At 47.3% G+C, this 16,920-nt stretch overlaps 1 protein-coding gene across 1 annotated transcript in view; it reads left to right on the top strand.

Moving 5' to 3' along the window:
• Positions 1-16,920, top strand: part of FGD5 (FYVE, RhoGEF and PH domain containing 5) — a 70,683-nt gene that overhangs the window by 18,946 nt on the left and 34,817 nt on the right. The window lies entirely within an intron of this gene.

Genomic DNA, 16,920 nt, shown 5'->3' with positions numbered 1-16,920 from the left:
CCCACGGGCCCAGGCAATCCACTCACCTCAGCCTCCCAAAGGCGCGGGATGGCAGGCTGAGCCGCCGAGCCCGGCTGTGAGTAGAAATTTTGAGTAGACATGGCCCATACACCTTCAGTTCTTTCTGTTTTCTCATCTAAACAAACTCCTCTCCTAACAGAAGCTGAACATTCTTCCCTTGAGCCCCTCTTTTGGGCTAAGGCATTGAAGGCCTGTTCAGAAGCCAGTCTGCTGACTGGGAGAGACAGCCCTGGAAATTGTCACCACCTGAAGCTTCTGGAGACGTTCCCTGGCCTAAGAGGCCCGTGTGACGGGGCCCCGCCCTCATCAGCATGGCCTCTTGCTGCTGCTTCATCACTGATGCAGCCGCCCTGGTCTTCCTGCTGTTCTGAATCGTCTCACTGGGTTTTTTCTTTTTTTTGGAAAGTCTCACCCCTGATCTTCTCATAGCAAGTTCCTTCTTCTTACTCAGGGTTCAGCTCAAGTGTCACTGCCTCAAACTAGTGGTGCCCCCAAACCCAGTGGTGTAGAAGAACCATGTTGTTATGCTCACAGATTCTCTGGGCCAGGAAGTCGGACAGGCACAGTGGAGGGAGTCTCTCTTTGTTCGACAACATCCAAGGCTTCACCTGGGAGATTCAAAGACCAGGGGTGACCCGATGGCTCACTGGGGGCTGGGGTCACCTGGAGGGGTCTTCACTCACACACCTGCTTGTTGAGGCTGACTGTCATCTGGGCCCTCCACTGGGCTGCTGTTGGCCAGAACGCTTACCTGTTGCCTCTCCAGTGGTCTCGGCACAGGCAAGTCTGGTCTTCCTTGTAGCATGGTGGCTGGCTTCCAAGACTGAGTGTCCCACGAGAAAGCCAAGAGGAAGGATGTGGCATTTTTATGAGCTGGCCTTGGAAATCATGTAGCACCACTTCCACCATACTCCATTAGTTGAGACAGTCACAAAGGTCCACCCAAGTTCAAGGGGAGGAGACATAGTTTCCACCAAAGACTGTGTGAGATGGAAGATATTGTTGCAGCCATTTTTGGAAAATACAGTCTACTGCAGAAGCCTTTCCTAATAATTCTGTGTCATTTAGGAGCTGTGTTTGACTGATAATAACAAAAAGCCACTTATGATGGTTTAAATTATTTAAGAATTATTATAAGAAAAATAAGAAAGTAGAACAGCAAATCTAGAAGTAGGAGATCCAGGTTAAATTTGGCAGCTCCACAAAGTCTCAGGGACCAAAGTTCCACCTGTCTCTACTATATCAATTTTAGGCTTCCTCACGAACACAGGGTGGCTACTGCAGTTCCAACTATCACATCTGTGTCTCTGGCAGGATGAAGGCAAAATGGGGAAGAACAAAAGGTCATACCTCCCAGCGGAATTAGTCCCCTTGGAAGCTCAAAGCTTTCCTCAACGACGTTTCCTCCTATCTGTTGGGCACTGCTGGTTGCAGGGGAAGCTGGGTCAACTGGCAGTAAACTGGTCAAAGCTGGATTCAGCTTAGTGGCTTTGCTCCTGTGTATTCGTTCTGGGACCCAGGCTGAAGGCGCAGCAGGTACCCTGGCAGAGTTCTCCCCATGGCTGTGACAGGGGAGGGAATAGGTTGGCGGAGGGCTGCTAAGAGTCAGGCTCATGGCTGGCACATCACCACTTCCGCCCACATCCCATCAGCCACAACAGGTACCAGGCCAGGCCCACAAGCAGGGGGCAGGGACACACTCCTGCTACGGTGAGTCTGTGGCAAGGGAGTGGATTCGGGAGGGTGAAGCCCTCCAGCATCCTTCCTGCCTCTGTTCTCTGTCTCCTGCTGCCTTTCATTTTCTCCACAGCTCCCTTCACAATTTGAAATTACCCGAGTTGTGTATTTGTTACTGACTATGTTATATTTTCATTAACTTCAGCTCAGAATATTTCCTGGTTCCCCTTGCGATTTCTTCTTTGGCCCATAGGTTACTTAAAACTACGTTGTTTAACTTCCAGACATTCATGTATTTTCCACGTCACTGCTGCTAATTCATTATAGTTGGAGAACATACTCTGCATGGTTTCAGTCCTTCTAAATGTATGGAAATGTGTTTTGTGGCCGAGCGCGTGGGCTGGCGCGTCCTGGAGAGCGCTCCCTGTGTCCTTGAAAGAGGTGTGTTTCTCTGCTCACTGGATGGATGCTCTGAAGGTGCTGCTTGGGCCGGCTTGCTTGGTCGTGTTGAGTCTTCCACGTGTGCCCGCCAAGCTTCTGTCCCGTCATTCTGTCCATGGTTGAGCCTAAGGTGTTGCTATCCCAACTATTGTTGAGTTGTGTGTCTTTCCCATCGGTTCCGTCGGTTTTTGCTTCATGTGTTCTGGCGATGTTCTTAGGTTCTTGTGTACTGTCTGCTCCCTGACTATACTCTAAGCTCTTTGCGGGCAAAGAGCTGGACTATTCCTTTGTTCCCAGTGGCTTGTGATGCCTGGTACACAGTTGGCACTCAATAAGTATTCAACAGATGAATGATGGCAGGCCCAATCCTCCCAACAGCCCTATCATTTCTTCAGTCAAACATGCTTCCTGCTGGGCGTGGTGGCATGCGCCTGTGGTCTAAGCTACTCAGGAAGCTGAGGCTGGAGGATCGCTTGGGCCCAGGAGTTTGAGGCTCCAGTGAGCCATGACTGCACCACTGTCCTCCAGCCCGGGCGACACAGTGAGAGCCCTTTTCAAAAGGTAAAAATAAACTTCCTGAGTGCCAGGTACTGGTGACGTAGGAGTGAGCAACGGAGGGGAGGGCCCTGCCCTCCAGGAACTGAAAGACTGGAGAGAGAGACATGGACAAGGCATGGACAAGAACAATATGAATATAGCGGTAGGGGGCATGCCAAGGCTAGGGGTTTCAGGGGAGTCTCCCAGCCCAGTCTCTTTGGGAGTAGAGGAGGATTTCCAGAGGAAAATGTGTCCAACAGCCAAGTTGGCATGCAGTGAGGAAGGCAATGCCTGACAAAGCAGCATGTGCAAAGGCCCGGAAGCCAGTCAAGAATGGCATGTTTGGGAAACTGAAAGAGGGACAACCTGGCTGGAGAGTTGTGAGGGAGAGGGAGAGAGAAGCCAGAGAGGTGGGGGCAGCACAGGGTCAGCCTCCTGAGCCGTGGGCTTGATTCGTGAGAGTCTGTGAGGAGATGGCTGGGAGATCCCTGCGCTGCTGAGTCCTGCGGCTTTTTGGTTTGGAAGATGGCATGCTTGGGGCTGGCAGCAGTGGGGGTTGGGGAAGGAGAGGCCAGGCTGGCTCCAGGTGTCTGGCCTGCTGACTCACTCCAACAGCGGGTCCTCAGAGGGGCCAGGGCAAGTGTGGGGGACAGTGATGGGTATAGGGTGGGTCTTGCTGAGGGCGAGGGGTTCAGGCCAGGGCGTCCTCAGGGTCAGCTGGGCACAGGAGGTGGGCGTTGGAGGTGATCGGGTGTGGATGTTGACTGGCACCAGGATCTTCCCAGGAGGATGTCGGGGAGGCCGGGCTCTCAGGCACCCAGGGAGGAAGGAGGTTCTTGAAGGGCCCAGGAGGGGCTTGAGTATTGGGAAGGGCTCAGTGCCGAAGGCCAACGAGTGGCTTCGAGGGGTCTCCCTTCGCCCCCTCCCACCCCCAGCACCGCCCCTCTCACTCAGGGGAGTGACCACTTGAAAGGGCGTCAGGAAGCTGGGACAGAGCCCGCCCTCTCCTACTGCGGCGGGAGGAGACCCAGTCAGAGCCCTCCTTGTCTGGGTAGAGGCTGCATTTGGCTGTGCCTTCAGTGCAGACATGACCGGGGCAAGCTCAGGATCTGGAGGGACTCTGCTATTCGCCAATCCATGAGCTGGAATTCATGAATTCAAATCTAGATTGGTGTGCTGTCCGCTTGCCCCCATCCCCCATTCCCCACCTAGCAGCTCTCGCTTCTCGTTAAAGTCAGTGTCTGATGGACCAGTTGCTCCAGGGGAGGAGGGTGGCGGAAGGGAACAGGCATTTGTTGAGCCCCTGTTGTGGGTTCAGCACTTAGCACACATCATCTCGTCTAATTGCACATGGCTGTGCGTGATAAATCTCAGGTCGTTGGATGGGTCCAAACACTTGAGTCTCAGGGGAGGTGAGTGACCTCCCCGAGGTCACACTGTGTGAAGTAGGACCAAGACTATTTGACTCCAGAGCCTTGAGGAGAGGAGAAGACAAACAGCTGTGAAATTGTCCTAGGGTTTCCAGAGGAGCTTTAGGAAGGGGCATCAGTGTGAGCTGAAGGAATGAAGTCAGGGAAGGCTTCCTGGAAGAGGGGTGTTGAGATGGGCATTGACAGACAGAAGGTAGGAACAAATGGATGGAGCACACCTCGGAGGAGGGTGTGACAGTGTTGGGTGAGACAGCCAGGAGAGCCAGAACACCACATGCCAGGTGTTTCCAAGAGAGGCAGCAGGGTGGATGTTGTAAAGGAGGTTTAGGGAAGGTTGGTCTGGTGGGTTGTGTTGGGGTTGGAGTATGGGAGATGCCCGCAAAAGGTTGACCCAGAACAAGTCTTAACACAGCATCTGATGCTGGGGAAGGTAACGTGAATCCAGGAGGACCCTTGCATTCCTAGGGTCGGGGACTGTGGCTTGCACTTATCTTTGTTCCTGCCCCTGGGTGATGCCAGGAAGTAATTTTTAACTGGGTTAGGAGGCCCCATTTCCTGCCTCTAAGTCATTTCTGGGCTCTTTCAGGGCAAAGCAGGCACACCGATCTTTGGGAGGTCAGAGAGAGGCAGATTTGAGTCTGTGAGAAAGAACACCTGCCTTCCGCCTGACCCACGTGGGGGCCGAGCACCCGTGCTTGGAGGTTTGCGTGTTTCACCTCCTGAGGAGACTTCAGGGGAGCTCTTTACATTTACATTTTCCTACAGTCCAAGGAAAGCAGTTGATGCGAGACCCTGAAAGTCTCTTCCTCCTTTATTCTTCACAATGGGATGGTTGGTGGGATTCAAATGTTTTCAGGTACAGAATCCTGTTTTACATGACATTTTACTCAGAACCTCAGTGTGAAGGTGGATGGGGGTAGTGAAGGCCAGAGTTAGGGCTTGGGCTCCACCTGCATTAACCCTGGGTCTCCACTGAGCACGCTGTGAAAAATGTTCATCTAATGCGTGGCTCTCCCATGTGGTCCTGGCCCAGTGATGCGTGACTCTCCGGTGTGGTCCCGGCCCAGCAGTGTCAGCATCACCCGGGAGTTGTGAGATATGGACGTTCCTGGGCCACACCCCAGACCTGCTAGACCAGAAACTGTGGGGTGGGGCCCGCCGTCTGTATTTTAACAAGACTTGCAGGGGATTCTGTTGGACAGTAAGATCTGAGACCCACGGATAGATGATCCTGGAAAGTCCCTTCGGCACAGATGCCGTAATACCCCGTCCCCTAGAAACCAGCATCTTGGAGGACACTGGTTCCAGCCTCAGCTTTGGAAAACACAGATGCTCAGGTCCCACCCTCAGAGATTTTGATCTACTTGGTCTGGAGCACAGCCTGGTTGTGGGGAGCTGAGAGCCCCCAGGTGATTCCAATTTGCATCTAAGCTTGAGAAATTAGAGTGAATTTAGCAAACATTTATTAGCCCTGTTGTAAACAAAGTTGAGCAAATCTGAGTGAAAACAAAAGTGAACGAGGCCGGAGGCCCACGAGGCCCGCTGCTTAGAAGCATGCGGGCAAGTAAGTAGTCTCGTGATCCAATATTTTGGGTTTTGGGGGGGTTTGAGCTGGAGTCTCACTCTGTCGCCCAGACTGGAGTGCAGTGGCACGCTCCTGGCCACCACAGCCTCAACCTACTGGGCTCTGCCGATCCTTCCGCCTCAGCCTTCCAAGTAGCTGGAACTACAGCCACGCGCTATCACGCCCGGCTAATTTTTTTGATTTATTGTAGAGATGAGGTCTTGCCAGGTTGCCCAAGTGCATCTTGAACCCGCAGGCTCAGGCAATTCACTCACCTCGGCCTCTCAAAGCATAGGATTACAGGCTGAGCTACCGAGCCCGGCAATCCAATATTTTGTAAAGCCTGTTGCTTTTTCAGACTGGGATGCATGTCACCCCTCCCCAGGTATGCAGTAGGTGCCCGGGTGGACTCAAGGCCACTGGCTAAACCTGGCACATTTTTCAAGAGCCTCTGTTTTGCTCTACATACATAATTTTAAATAAATTAGATATGGATGTATTTTGGAGACTAATATAAAATATGAATTACTTTTTAAGTTAACACATGAGACGTCAAAGACATCCCTGAGATTGGGGTGGCTCCCTTCAGGCTATGACCCCAGATTTTTGGAGGCTGTAGGACACTTGAGAGGCCCTTAGACTGATAGTTATAGTAGCCCAGGAGGGCCTCATGAAGGAGGTGGCCTTTGAAATGGCTTTGAAAGATCAGCAAGATGTGGATCGGCTGCTGGAAACTCAGAACTAAGATACAGAGACTGGAAGAGAGAATCCATATAAAACAGTGGTTCTCAAAGTGTTGTCCTTAGACCAGCAGCATCGGCTTCAACTGGGAAATTCTGAGACATGAAAATTATCCAGCCCCTCCCCAGACCTGCTGAATGGAAACTGGAGGGGTGGAGAAGGGAACAGCCCTCTGTATTTTGGTCAGCCCACAGGTAATTCTGCTACATACTTGAATTGGAGAACCACGACTATAAATTAGCGATGAGCAGTACACTGCGGAGGCGGGCTGGACCAGCTCTCGTAGAACCATGATCACCTGGCCAAGGAGTTAAACTTGGCTCTTAGTGCAGTGGGAAACCACAAAGGGTTTGGAGAAGAGGCAGAAAAAGTGGGGAGCCCTCACTCGTCCTCCCTACCCCAGAGGCCTCAGAGAACTGTTTTTCTTTTTCTTTTTTTTGAGTCAGAGTTGCATTCTGTCATCTAGGCTAGAGTACAGTGGCACACTCACGGCCGCTGTAGCCTCCACTTGCTGGGCTCAGGCAATCCTTCTGCCTCAGCCTTCTAAGTGACTGGAACTACAGGCATGCACTACCATGCCCAGCTTGTTTTTTTATTTTATTTTATTTTATTTTGTAGAGATGAGGTCTCACCAAGTTGCCCTGGCTGGTCTTGAACCCCTAAGCTCAGGTAGTTCTCTCGCCTCAGCTTCCCAAAATGCTGTAATTACAGGCTTGAGCCACTGCGCCCAGCCTTGTTTTCCTTTTTTAAAAATATTTTGGAACTTATATACAGTTAAGTGCACAACTCTTAAGGGTATGGCTTGAGAGAGAGAGAGAGAGAGAGAGAGAGAGAGAGAGAGAGAGAGAGTGTGTGTGTGTGTGTGTACACTTGTAACTACCACCCAGATGGAAATGTTGCATCATCCTGGGAGATTCCCGTCATACCTCCCCAGAGAGTAACACTGTTTTGCTTTTTGCCACATTCGGTGATGGAGCCTGGTCTTGAATTTCACATGAAGGGCATCCTGAATGATGTACTCTCTTGTGTCTGACTTCTTTAGCTCAGCATAGCTTGAGACTCACCAGGTGCTTCTATGTATTGGCCTTCTTTTGTAGGGATATCCTAGTGGGTTCTCTGCCCTCTCGTGGCCGAAAACGTGCGTTGTTTCCAGTTGTGGGCTGTGATAAAGCCTCTATGAATGTTAGTTATTACATGTATCTTTTAGGGAGCACATGCAGCACATGCAATTGCTGTGGGGTCATAGGCTAAGCATAGATTTAGCTTTACAGAAACTGCCACATAGACTTACAAGGAGGCAGTATGTATTCCCATTTCCAGCATAAAAGAGCATGTACTCCACACACTTGCCAGCATATATTGGTATTGTCTGTGTTTGTACTCATGGCCATTCTGGTGATGGCTTAGTGGTGTCTCACTGTGGTTTAATTTTCATATCCCTGTTGATTAATAAAATGTAGTGTTGATCCTTCTGTGTATTAGCCATTTGGAAATCCTCTTTTGAAAGGTGTCTATTGCCTTTTAAAAAAAAAAAATTTAGGTGTCTGCCTTTTCCACTTACTGATTTATAGGCGCACTGTAAGTATTCTCGGCACAAGTCCATGTTCAGATATGGGTATTGTACATATTCTCCCAGCCTGTGACTTCCCTCTTCACTTTTTAAAATAGCTTTGTTGAGATATAAATTTCATACAATAAATCTCAGTCCCTTAAAATTCAGTGGTTTTTAGTTTATTATCAGAGTTGTGCAGTCATCACCACAGTCAATTTTAGAACATTGTCATCACCCCAAAAAGAAACCCCATATCCCCGAGCTGTCATGGCCCATTCCCTCCCCCTACACCCCCCAGCCCCAGGCAACCACCCATCTAGTTTTTTTCTCTATAGATTTGCCAATTCTTGATATTTTATCTAAATGGGATCATTCAATTTGTGGTCTTCTATGTCTGGCTGCTTTCACCTAGCATAGTGTTTTCAGGACTCTTCCGTGTTGTAATGTGTATCAGTACATTGTTCATTTCTATTGCCGAGTATGATTTTACCATGTGGAAACACCACAATTTGTTTATCCATTTTTCGGCTGATGGATATTTGGGTTCTTTCCACCTTTTGTCTGTTATGGAAATGCCGAGCTGAACATCCATGTACAGATTCTTGTGTGAACATAAGTGTTCTATTCTCTCGGGCATGTATATACCTAGGGATACAGTTGATGGGTCCTTTGGAAACTCTCATCTTTTGAGGAATTGCCAGACTGTTTTCCAAAGTGGCCACACCATTTTACATCCCCACCATCACAGTACGAGATGAGGGTTCCAGTTTCTCGGCTTCTTCACAGCACTTGTTATTGTCCATCTTTTTATAGCCATCCTACTGGATGTGAAGCAGCATCTCATTGTGGTTTGGATTTTGCATTTCCCTAATGGCTAATGATACCACGCATCTTCATGAGCTTCTTGCTCACTTTTCTGTCCTCTTTGGAGAAATGTCTTTTCAAATTCTTTGCACATTTTTTAACTGGGTTGTTTGCCATTTTATTGTAATCCGTAAACAAGTCCCTTATTGGATATATGATTTGCAAATATTTTCTTACATTCTGTAGGTTATCTTTCTTAATAGTGTCCTTTGAAGCACAAACATTTTTAATTTCTATGAAGTCCAGTCTATCTACTTTTTCTTTTGTTGCTCGTGCCTTTGGTGTCATGTCTAAGAAAGCTTTGCCCAGTGCCAAATCACAAAGATTTACTCCTGCATTTTCTTTTAAGAACTTTATAGTTTTCGCTCTTAAATGTAAGTCTTTGAATCATTTTTAGTTAATTTTTGTGCATATTATAAAGAAGTAGTTCAGGTTTATTCTTTTGCATGTGGATATCCAGTTGTCCAGCACCATTTGTTGCAAAGACTATTCTTTCCCACTGAATTTTCTTGGCACTCTTGTTGAAAACCACTTGACCATAAATGCACAGGCTGATTTCTGGATTCTGAGTTCTATTCCACTGATCTACACATGTCTGTCTTTAGGCTAGGACCACACAGGATTGATTCCTATAGCCTTATAGTAAGTCTTGAAATCAGGAAGTGGGAGTCTTCCAACTTTGTTCTTTTTTCCCCCCAAAATTATTTTAGATCCTCTGGGTGCCTTGCACACTATGGGTTTTGGAATCAACTTGGCAATTTCTGCACATACACACACACAAAAGCAACTGGGATTTTGCTAGGGATTGAGACAAACCTGTATGTCAACCTGGGGAGCGTTGACCTCCTTAACAGCATTACGTCATGAACATGGCATGTCTTTCCATTTATTTAGATCTTTGTTAATTTCTTTCAACAGTGCTTTGTCGGTTTCAGAGTACAGGTTTTGTGCTTCTTATGTTAAATTTATTCTTAAGCTTTTTATCTTATTCATTTTTTAAATTATTTTTTAACTTTTCATTTTTAAAATAATTACAATTTACAGAAAAGTTACAAGAAGAGAATTAGTACATATTCATCTGTTAACGTGAAGTCCATTTTATTGCTTTGTTTCTGTATGGTTAGTACTTTTTGTTTACAGTTTAAGATATTTTTGTCTGCCCCACAGAGAATTATTTTCAAGTTTCCAGAGTACTCTCCAATGATTGACCAGGCCAAGGGAAGTCATGTCCCCAGGACAGCTCACAGCCTGCCAAGGCATGTTGGTGACATGATCAGGTCATGTCTGAGGTTGGCATGTGTTTGGCCAAATGGGAGCCCAGCATGTCCACTTAACTCTCCGCCATAATATCAGTGGTTTGACCACTTACCAGACGGACATTCTGGCCAGCCAAGAATCGTTCAGTCCAGAGAACAGAGATGCAGTACAACCTGGAAAACTCCAAACCCTGGAGACCAGGGTACTTGGCCCCTGAATGGAAGGTCCCCACTTGCCCTGCAGGCAAGCCTAGGTCCAATTCCCGAGAGCCCTGTGAGTTTGGGTAGGAGCTCCAGAGGCGGAGAGGGGGTCCTCACACCAGGCCTGTTCACCAGGCTGCCCCAGCATCCCTGAAGCTGAGCAGAGAGCCCCAGTAGGGATTCTGGAGACCTGATTCTGGCTTCACTCCTTGACCTCGTGCACGTCACCAGCTCCGCTCGGGCCATTGGTCAGATGAGGCATCGAGGTGGAGTGACGGAAAGAGCCAAGACTTTGGGATGAGGCCGAGCTGGGCTCAAAGTTTGCTGTCTTAGCGGCCTTGGGCAAGTTCCTTGGTCTCTCTAGGACTAAAGCCCTGCTTGGTAAGATTTGGAATAACACCAACAACAAGGGTTGCTGTGAGGATTACATAAATATAAAGCATTTGGCACACGTAGGGAGCGTGTTAGTGGATGTCAGCTGTCACCATTTGCTGGTCGCCTTTCCTGGGCTGGGTGCTGGAGATACAGAGATAAGTAAAACTTAATATAGAGGATAAGGAAGGCACAGATTAGCCTAGTTAGGATTGTCCGCAAAGACTCCTGAAACCCAACGGTTGGCAGTCAGCACAGACCCCGTGGAGAAGGGTTTCCCTTGTAACCCCGTTTTGCAGAGGAGGAAACTGAGGTCCCGATGGACTGTCTGCCTGGTCCTGCCTTAGCCAAAGAGGAGAGTGAGTCATGGGGGCCAAGACCAGAATCAGAGATGAAATGACCTGCCCAAGGGCACACATAGACCCTTCTCCAGGTAGATAAGGACTCAGGTGTGTTCCCTAGGTGTTGACTCAGGATGTCCTGTAAGATTGGAATAGGAACTCCACAAAGAGCTGATGGGAGTGCAGGGCCCTGTAGGACAGGTCCCCTGCCTGACCCTCTAGTGCCATCCTGTTTTTGCCCTGTGCACTTCTTGCAAGGGTACAGGCATGCGTGCACATGCGTGTACACACACACATATACACACACACACTCTCCCCCCAAGCCATACTCAACTTCTGAGTCGCTCTTCCACCTCAGAGCCTTGGCACATGCTGCCCCCTCTGCCGGGAACACTCCCCTCCTGTCTCGGTGTTGGTACTGTCTTCTTGGCAGGCTTTTCCAGAGCTAGGCCAGGTCTTCTTTCTCTCGTCTGCTGGGCCCTGACTTTCTCCCTCAGGTTTCAAATTCTGTGAGGGCACAGGTGCACCTCCCTGCCTCCTCTCTCTCCTCAGGGCTCAGGGCGGGGCACACGCTCAGAACGTTCGTTGAGTGAATCAGGGAGTGAGGACCATGTACCTTCCACTTCTTTTCCTCCCTGTGAGATGGACACCAGGGTTACCAGGTGCGATGAAGGACCAGCATTCTTGAGACGGAGGAAAATCCTTTCAGAGAGTGATGGATGGCGTGGCTGGCACTCGGCACTTCTAGCCGGTGAGCGTGGTTTAAGAATGGATGTTAGTGGCAATTACAATTACGCTCCAGATTTTGAAATGTGTCATGTTGGTGATGGCCATCCTGCCCACTGGGACTGAGTCGATTCAGTGAGAATTAATTATAGACGAGAAGCCAGCTTGCAGAGCAATTAATAGTTAAGCTCCCTGAAGAGAGATGCAAATACAACCACAGTCTTGTCTTTGCTTGTTCTTCCTTCTCACCCTCTCTCCTTCTTCTTCCCTCCTTTTCTCTCTCTCTCTCCCTACCTTCTACCTGTGGTGCTCTGGACCTGAGCATCAGGGTGATCGATTCTGGTCTTGGCCCCCCATGAGTCACTCTCCTCTTCTGTTAAGTGAAGGGCATGCCGTTAGTCAATCAGCAAGCATTATAAAACTCCTTCTCATGTGTCTTCTGTGTTATGTACTCTGTGGGATCTTAGAAACATAGCAGGAAACCAAACACATGTGGCTACTGCTCTGACCACGTCCTGTCTAAAATATAATCACAACTACCATGGGAACAGCACTTTACAGTTTACAAAGCAGTTTTAATCATTAGCATAGGTCTCTTTGCAGCCTCGTGCTCTACCTATTTTACAGGTGGGGAAACTGAGGCTCAGAGAGGTGGCAACTTCCCCACAGTTACTCAGCTATACTGTGGTGCAGCTGTTCTTGGACCTGGCCCGGAACAAATGACAGAGTGTGTTGAAAGTCCTCTGTCAGTCAGCCACCCAAGTAAGATGGGTCATTGCCCTCATCAGGATGGATGCAGGACTATTTTTCTTTCTTCTCCTGGGATGCCAGGGCTGAGAAGACCCTGCAGGGCTGGGGGCAGGACCCTAAACATGGAAAGTCACAGGAAAGAGCAGGCCCTCCAGCCCCACATCAGCAGGGAAACCTCCACCCCAGGTTCAGAATGGCCCCAGTACCACAGACCCAGCTGTGGGCAGAAGTGCCCATCGCCTCCCTCCAGTTGCTCCCGGCACCCAGCTGCTCTGCTCGCAGCCCTCGCTTTCCCCACCCTCTGGAACTCTTTCGGGAAAGGCCTGATAACTCACGCACAAGGTGATTCGGTTTCTCAGAACAGCGCAAGCACGTGGCCCCACTCAGAGATACACATGCCCAGAGAATCCACTCGTTAATTCAGGACTCAGCCCCTCAGGGTCTCTGATCTTCACGATGGGGCTGGGGGTTTTTTGAGACTGTCTGATTATGCCGGCCTGGGACTGGCCAGCCTCAGGCAGGAACCAGCTTATTCTCCCTCCTGGTGGCTGCAAGCCAGGGTGGGCTGCAAGCCAGGGTGGGCTGCCTCGCCCATGCCTTCCCTGCAGCTCCCAGCACAGCAGGTTACACCACGGCAGCAGGAGGTCAGTGCAGGACAGGATGAGGTGTTCAGGGAGCAGAGACCTTTGCAAAGGCCACATCTGCTCTCCCCTGTCTGATAGTCTGGGTGCCTCTGGGCAGATGTTGGGATTGCGGATGAGGTGGTGTCTCTCACTGCTGCTTCTCCCCGTCAAGCCCTCCTTTCTTCTCCCTATCATGGCCCCCTCCCTCTGTTCTCTCTCTCACACTCTCCTTCCCTCCCTCTCTCGATGGCTCTGCTTTCCTGTCTGTCTTTCTTTCTCTCGCCCTTTCCCACTCTCTCCCCATCCCACCTCCCTGCCCTTTTCCCTGTCCTTCTCTTGCCACCTCTACTCCTCCCAGCTCTTCTGCATGTCTTTCTGGAAGAAAAGAGGTCCAGAAAGGCTTCCTGGAAGAAGGGCTGCCCATTCCGTCTCTCAGGTACTTCCTCTTTCAGATCTTGGTATAAAGAAGGCCTTTCTAGCAGTGGAATAAGCTGTCTTGCCTGGTAGTGAGTGCCCTATTAAGGAGGCAGTCCAACAAGGTGGAGGATCATCCTTCCTGAGTATTAGGATGGTGGTTTGACCTTCCCGATTTGGGACCCATGATCTCTGACCTGGAGTTTTTCCCAGTGTGCATTGCTCCACAGTTCAAGGTGGTTTCAGGATCCTCCTCCCACCTGCCCCCACCCCCACCCCCGTGTAGCTAAAACTGTAGAGCTGGACCTCGCACAAGAGCAGGTTGCCTTGAAGATAAAATGCTATCCTAGGGAGAAAGAAGTCTTATGTTCTTTTTTTTAAAAATTTCTTTCTTGATACATAATAGATGCACATAGCTTTGGGGTACATGTGATCATTTAATACATTCATATAATTTTTAAAGAGCAAATCAGTATACTTAGACATTCATCACCTTAAAGATTTGTCTTTTCTTTATGCTAGAAACATTCATGTTCTTCTAGCTCTTTTGAGATGTATAATGGATTATTGCAAACCATAGTCACCCTACTGGTCCGTCTAACACTAGATCCTATTTCTTATCAAACAGTATATTTGTACCCATTAATCAACTTCTTTTCGTGCCCCTGCCCACCTAGCCTTCTGGTAACTAAACTACCGTCTGCTCTCCATCTTCATGAGATCCACTTTATTTGTCTTAGAGATGGTGTCTTGCTATGTTGCCCAGGCAGGACTCGAACTCCTGGGTTCAAGAAGTCCTCCCACCTCAGCTTCCCAAGTAGCTGGAACTAGATAGAGGTGCATACCACCACACCCAACTGTGTTCCACTTTTTTAGTTCCTACACATGAGTGAGAACTGTTTGTCTTTCGGTGCCTGGCTTATTTAGTCTAACATAATGATCTCTAGTTCCATCCATGTTACTGCAAATTACAGGATTTCGTTCTTTTTATGGCTGAATAATATTACATTGAGTATATATACCACATTTTCTTTATTCACTTATCTGTTGATGGACACTCAGGTTGATTCTGTATCTTGGCTGTTGTGAACAGTGCTGCGGTAAACATGGGTGTGCAGATGTCTTTTTGATATACTGATTTTCATTCTTTTGGATATATAGCCAGTAGTGGGATTGCCAGATCATATGGTATTTCTGTTTTCAGATTTTGTTGTTGTTGTTTTTACTGTTCTCCATGGTGCTGTACTAATTTACATTCCCACTGGCAATGTACAAGTGGTCCCCTTCTCCACATCCTCGCCAGCATCTGTTATCGCCTGTCTTTTTGATAAAAAACCTTTTTAATAAGGGTGAGATGGTATCCATTGTCGTTTTTATTTGCATTTCTCTGATGATTAGGGATGTTGGGCATTTTTCATATATCTGTTGCCCATTTGTATGTCTTCTTTTGATAAATGTCTATTGAGATCTTTTGCCCATTATAAAATCAGATTATTAAGGCTACACTTTCAGGGACCATTTCTATAGTTGATTGAATCAGATTCTGTGTTGTTTATTTTTTGTTTTGGGGGCAGATTTTTTATTTTGTTTTTTGCTTTTGAGTTGTCTGAGTTCCCTATACATTCTGGGGATTAATCCCTTGTCAGATGGATAGTTTGCGAATATTTTCTCCCCTTCTGTGGGTTGTCTCTCCACTTAGTTGAAATCCTTTGCTGTGCAGCAGCATTTCTCTGTTTTTGCTTTGGTTACCGTAGTTTTGCGGTCTTACAGAAAATCTTTGCATAGGCCAATTTCCTGGAGCATTTCCCCAATGTTTTCTTCTACTAGTCTCATTGTTTCAGGTCTTAGATTTAAGTCTTTAATCCATGTTTGTTTGATTTTTGTATATGGTGAGAGATAAAGGTCTTCTGCATATAGCGATCTAGTTTTCCTAGGACCGTTTATTGAAAATGCCATCCTTTCCCCATGGTATATTCTCGGCACTTTTGTCAAAGATTAGTTGACTGTTAGTGTGGGGATTTATAGCTAGATGACAAGATCCAATACTTAGAAAAACCTAAAAGATGCCACCAAAAAATTATTAGAACTGATAAACAAATTCAGTAAAGTTGCAGTATACAAAATCAGTGTATACAAATTAGTAGCATTTATGTATACCAACAGCAAACAATCCAAAAAAGAAATCAAGAAAACAATCCCATTTACAATAGCTACAAGAATATAAAATGCCTAGGACTTTAACCAAAGAAATTAAAATTCTAAACAAGGAAAACCATAAAACACTCATGAAAGAAATTGAAGAGGATGCACGCAAAAAAATGGAAATATATTCCATGCTCATGGATTGCAAGAACTAGTATTGTTAACATGACAATGCTCCCCAAAGCAATCTACAGCTTCAGTGTAATCCCAATCAAAGTACCAATGACATTCTTCACAGGAGTAGAAAAAATCTAAAATTTATGTGGAACTACAGAAGACCCCAAATAGCCAAAGCAGTTCTGAGCAAAAAGAACAAAGCTGGAGGCATCATACTACCTGACTTCAAAATATACCACAAAGTTATAGTAACCAAATTAGCCTGATACTGGCATAAAAACAAGTACATAGACCAATGGGACAGAATAGAGAACCTACATATAATTTTAATGTTTATTATGTTTGATTTAATTTTAGAAGTACTTGAATCATGATAGAGAATTTTAGGGAATAGAGACAAGAAGATTAGAAGTCATTTCTCGTTCTACATGCCTGACACAGCCACTGTTTGCATTTCATTCTGTTTCTTTTGGCTTTTTCCTTTGTTCACTTCCTAACACAATTACATCGGGGTGTGGAAACAACTGTGTCTACCTTCTTGATTTTTTTTTTTTTTTTTTTTTGAGTTGGAGTCTCATTCCATTGCCCAGGCTCGAGTGCAGTGGCTGGTCTTGTCTTCTGCCCCAACTTCTTAATTTTTTAATGCTATGATCTGAATAGTTTTATGTAATCACCATTTTTATCACTTGTAGTGGCTGCTTAATAAACCATGAGTGGATGCCTATGACTTCCTTAGACTTTGTTTTGAAAGAGCATAGCACATAAACCTCTTCAAAGACTGATAATTAGAAAGCAAAAACTTTATATTTTTTAGAAAAGGAATTATCCAATATCTCACCCATCTTGTAAAAGAAGAATGTCCACCAATGAGGAAAAAGGGAAGGCACATGTGTCGAGCCCCGCTCTGTGCCAGGATCTTGTGTTGGGTGCTTTCTGGGTGTCAGTTAAGGCAGCCCTATGATCACCAGGTGTATGTGATCCTACCTGCATTGCAGGTGAGGCCGTTGAGTCTGAGACTGGCTTAAATTCCCATGGCCGTCTTCATGTAGGCCAGGGCTCCAAAGCTGCAGGGGCATCGACCAAGAAAGCCT

The sequence above is a fragment of the Carlito syrichta genome, unplaced genomic scaffold (assembly GCF_000164805.1).
Source record: "Carlito syrichta isolate Samal-C Ts95f unplaced genomic scaffold, Tarsius_syrichta-2.0.1 Scaffold305725, whole genome shotgun sequence".
Classification (NCBI taxonomy): Eukaryota; Metazoa; Chordata; class Mammalia; order Primates; family Tarsiidae; genus Carlito; species Carlito syrichta.
This window is presented reverse-complemented; position numbering and strand designations above follow the sequence as displayed.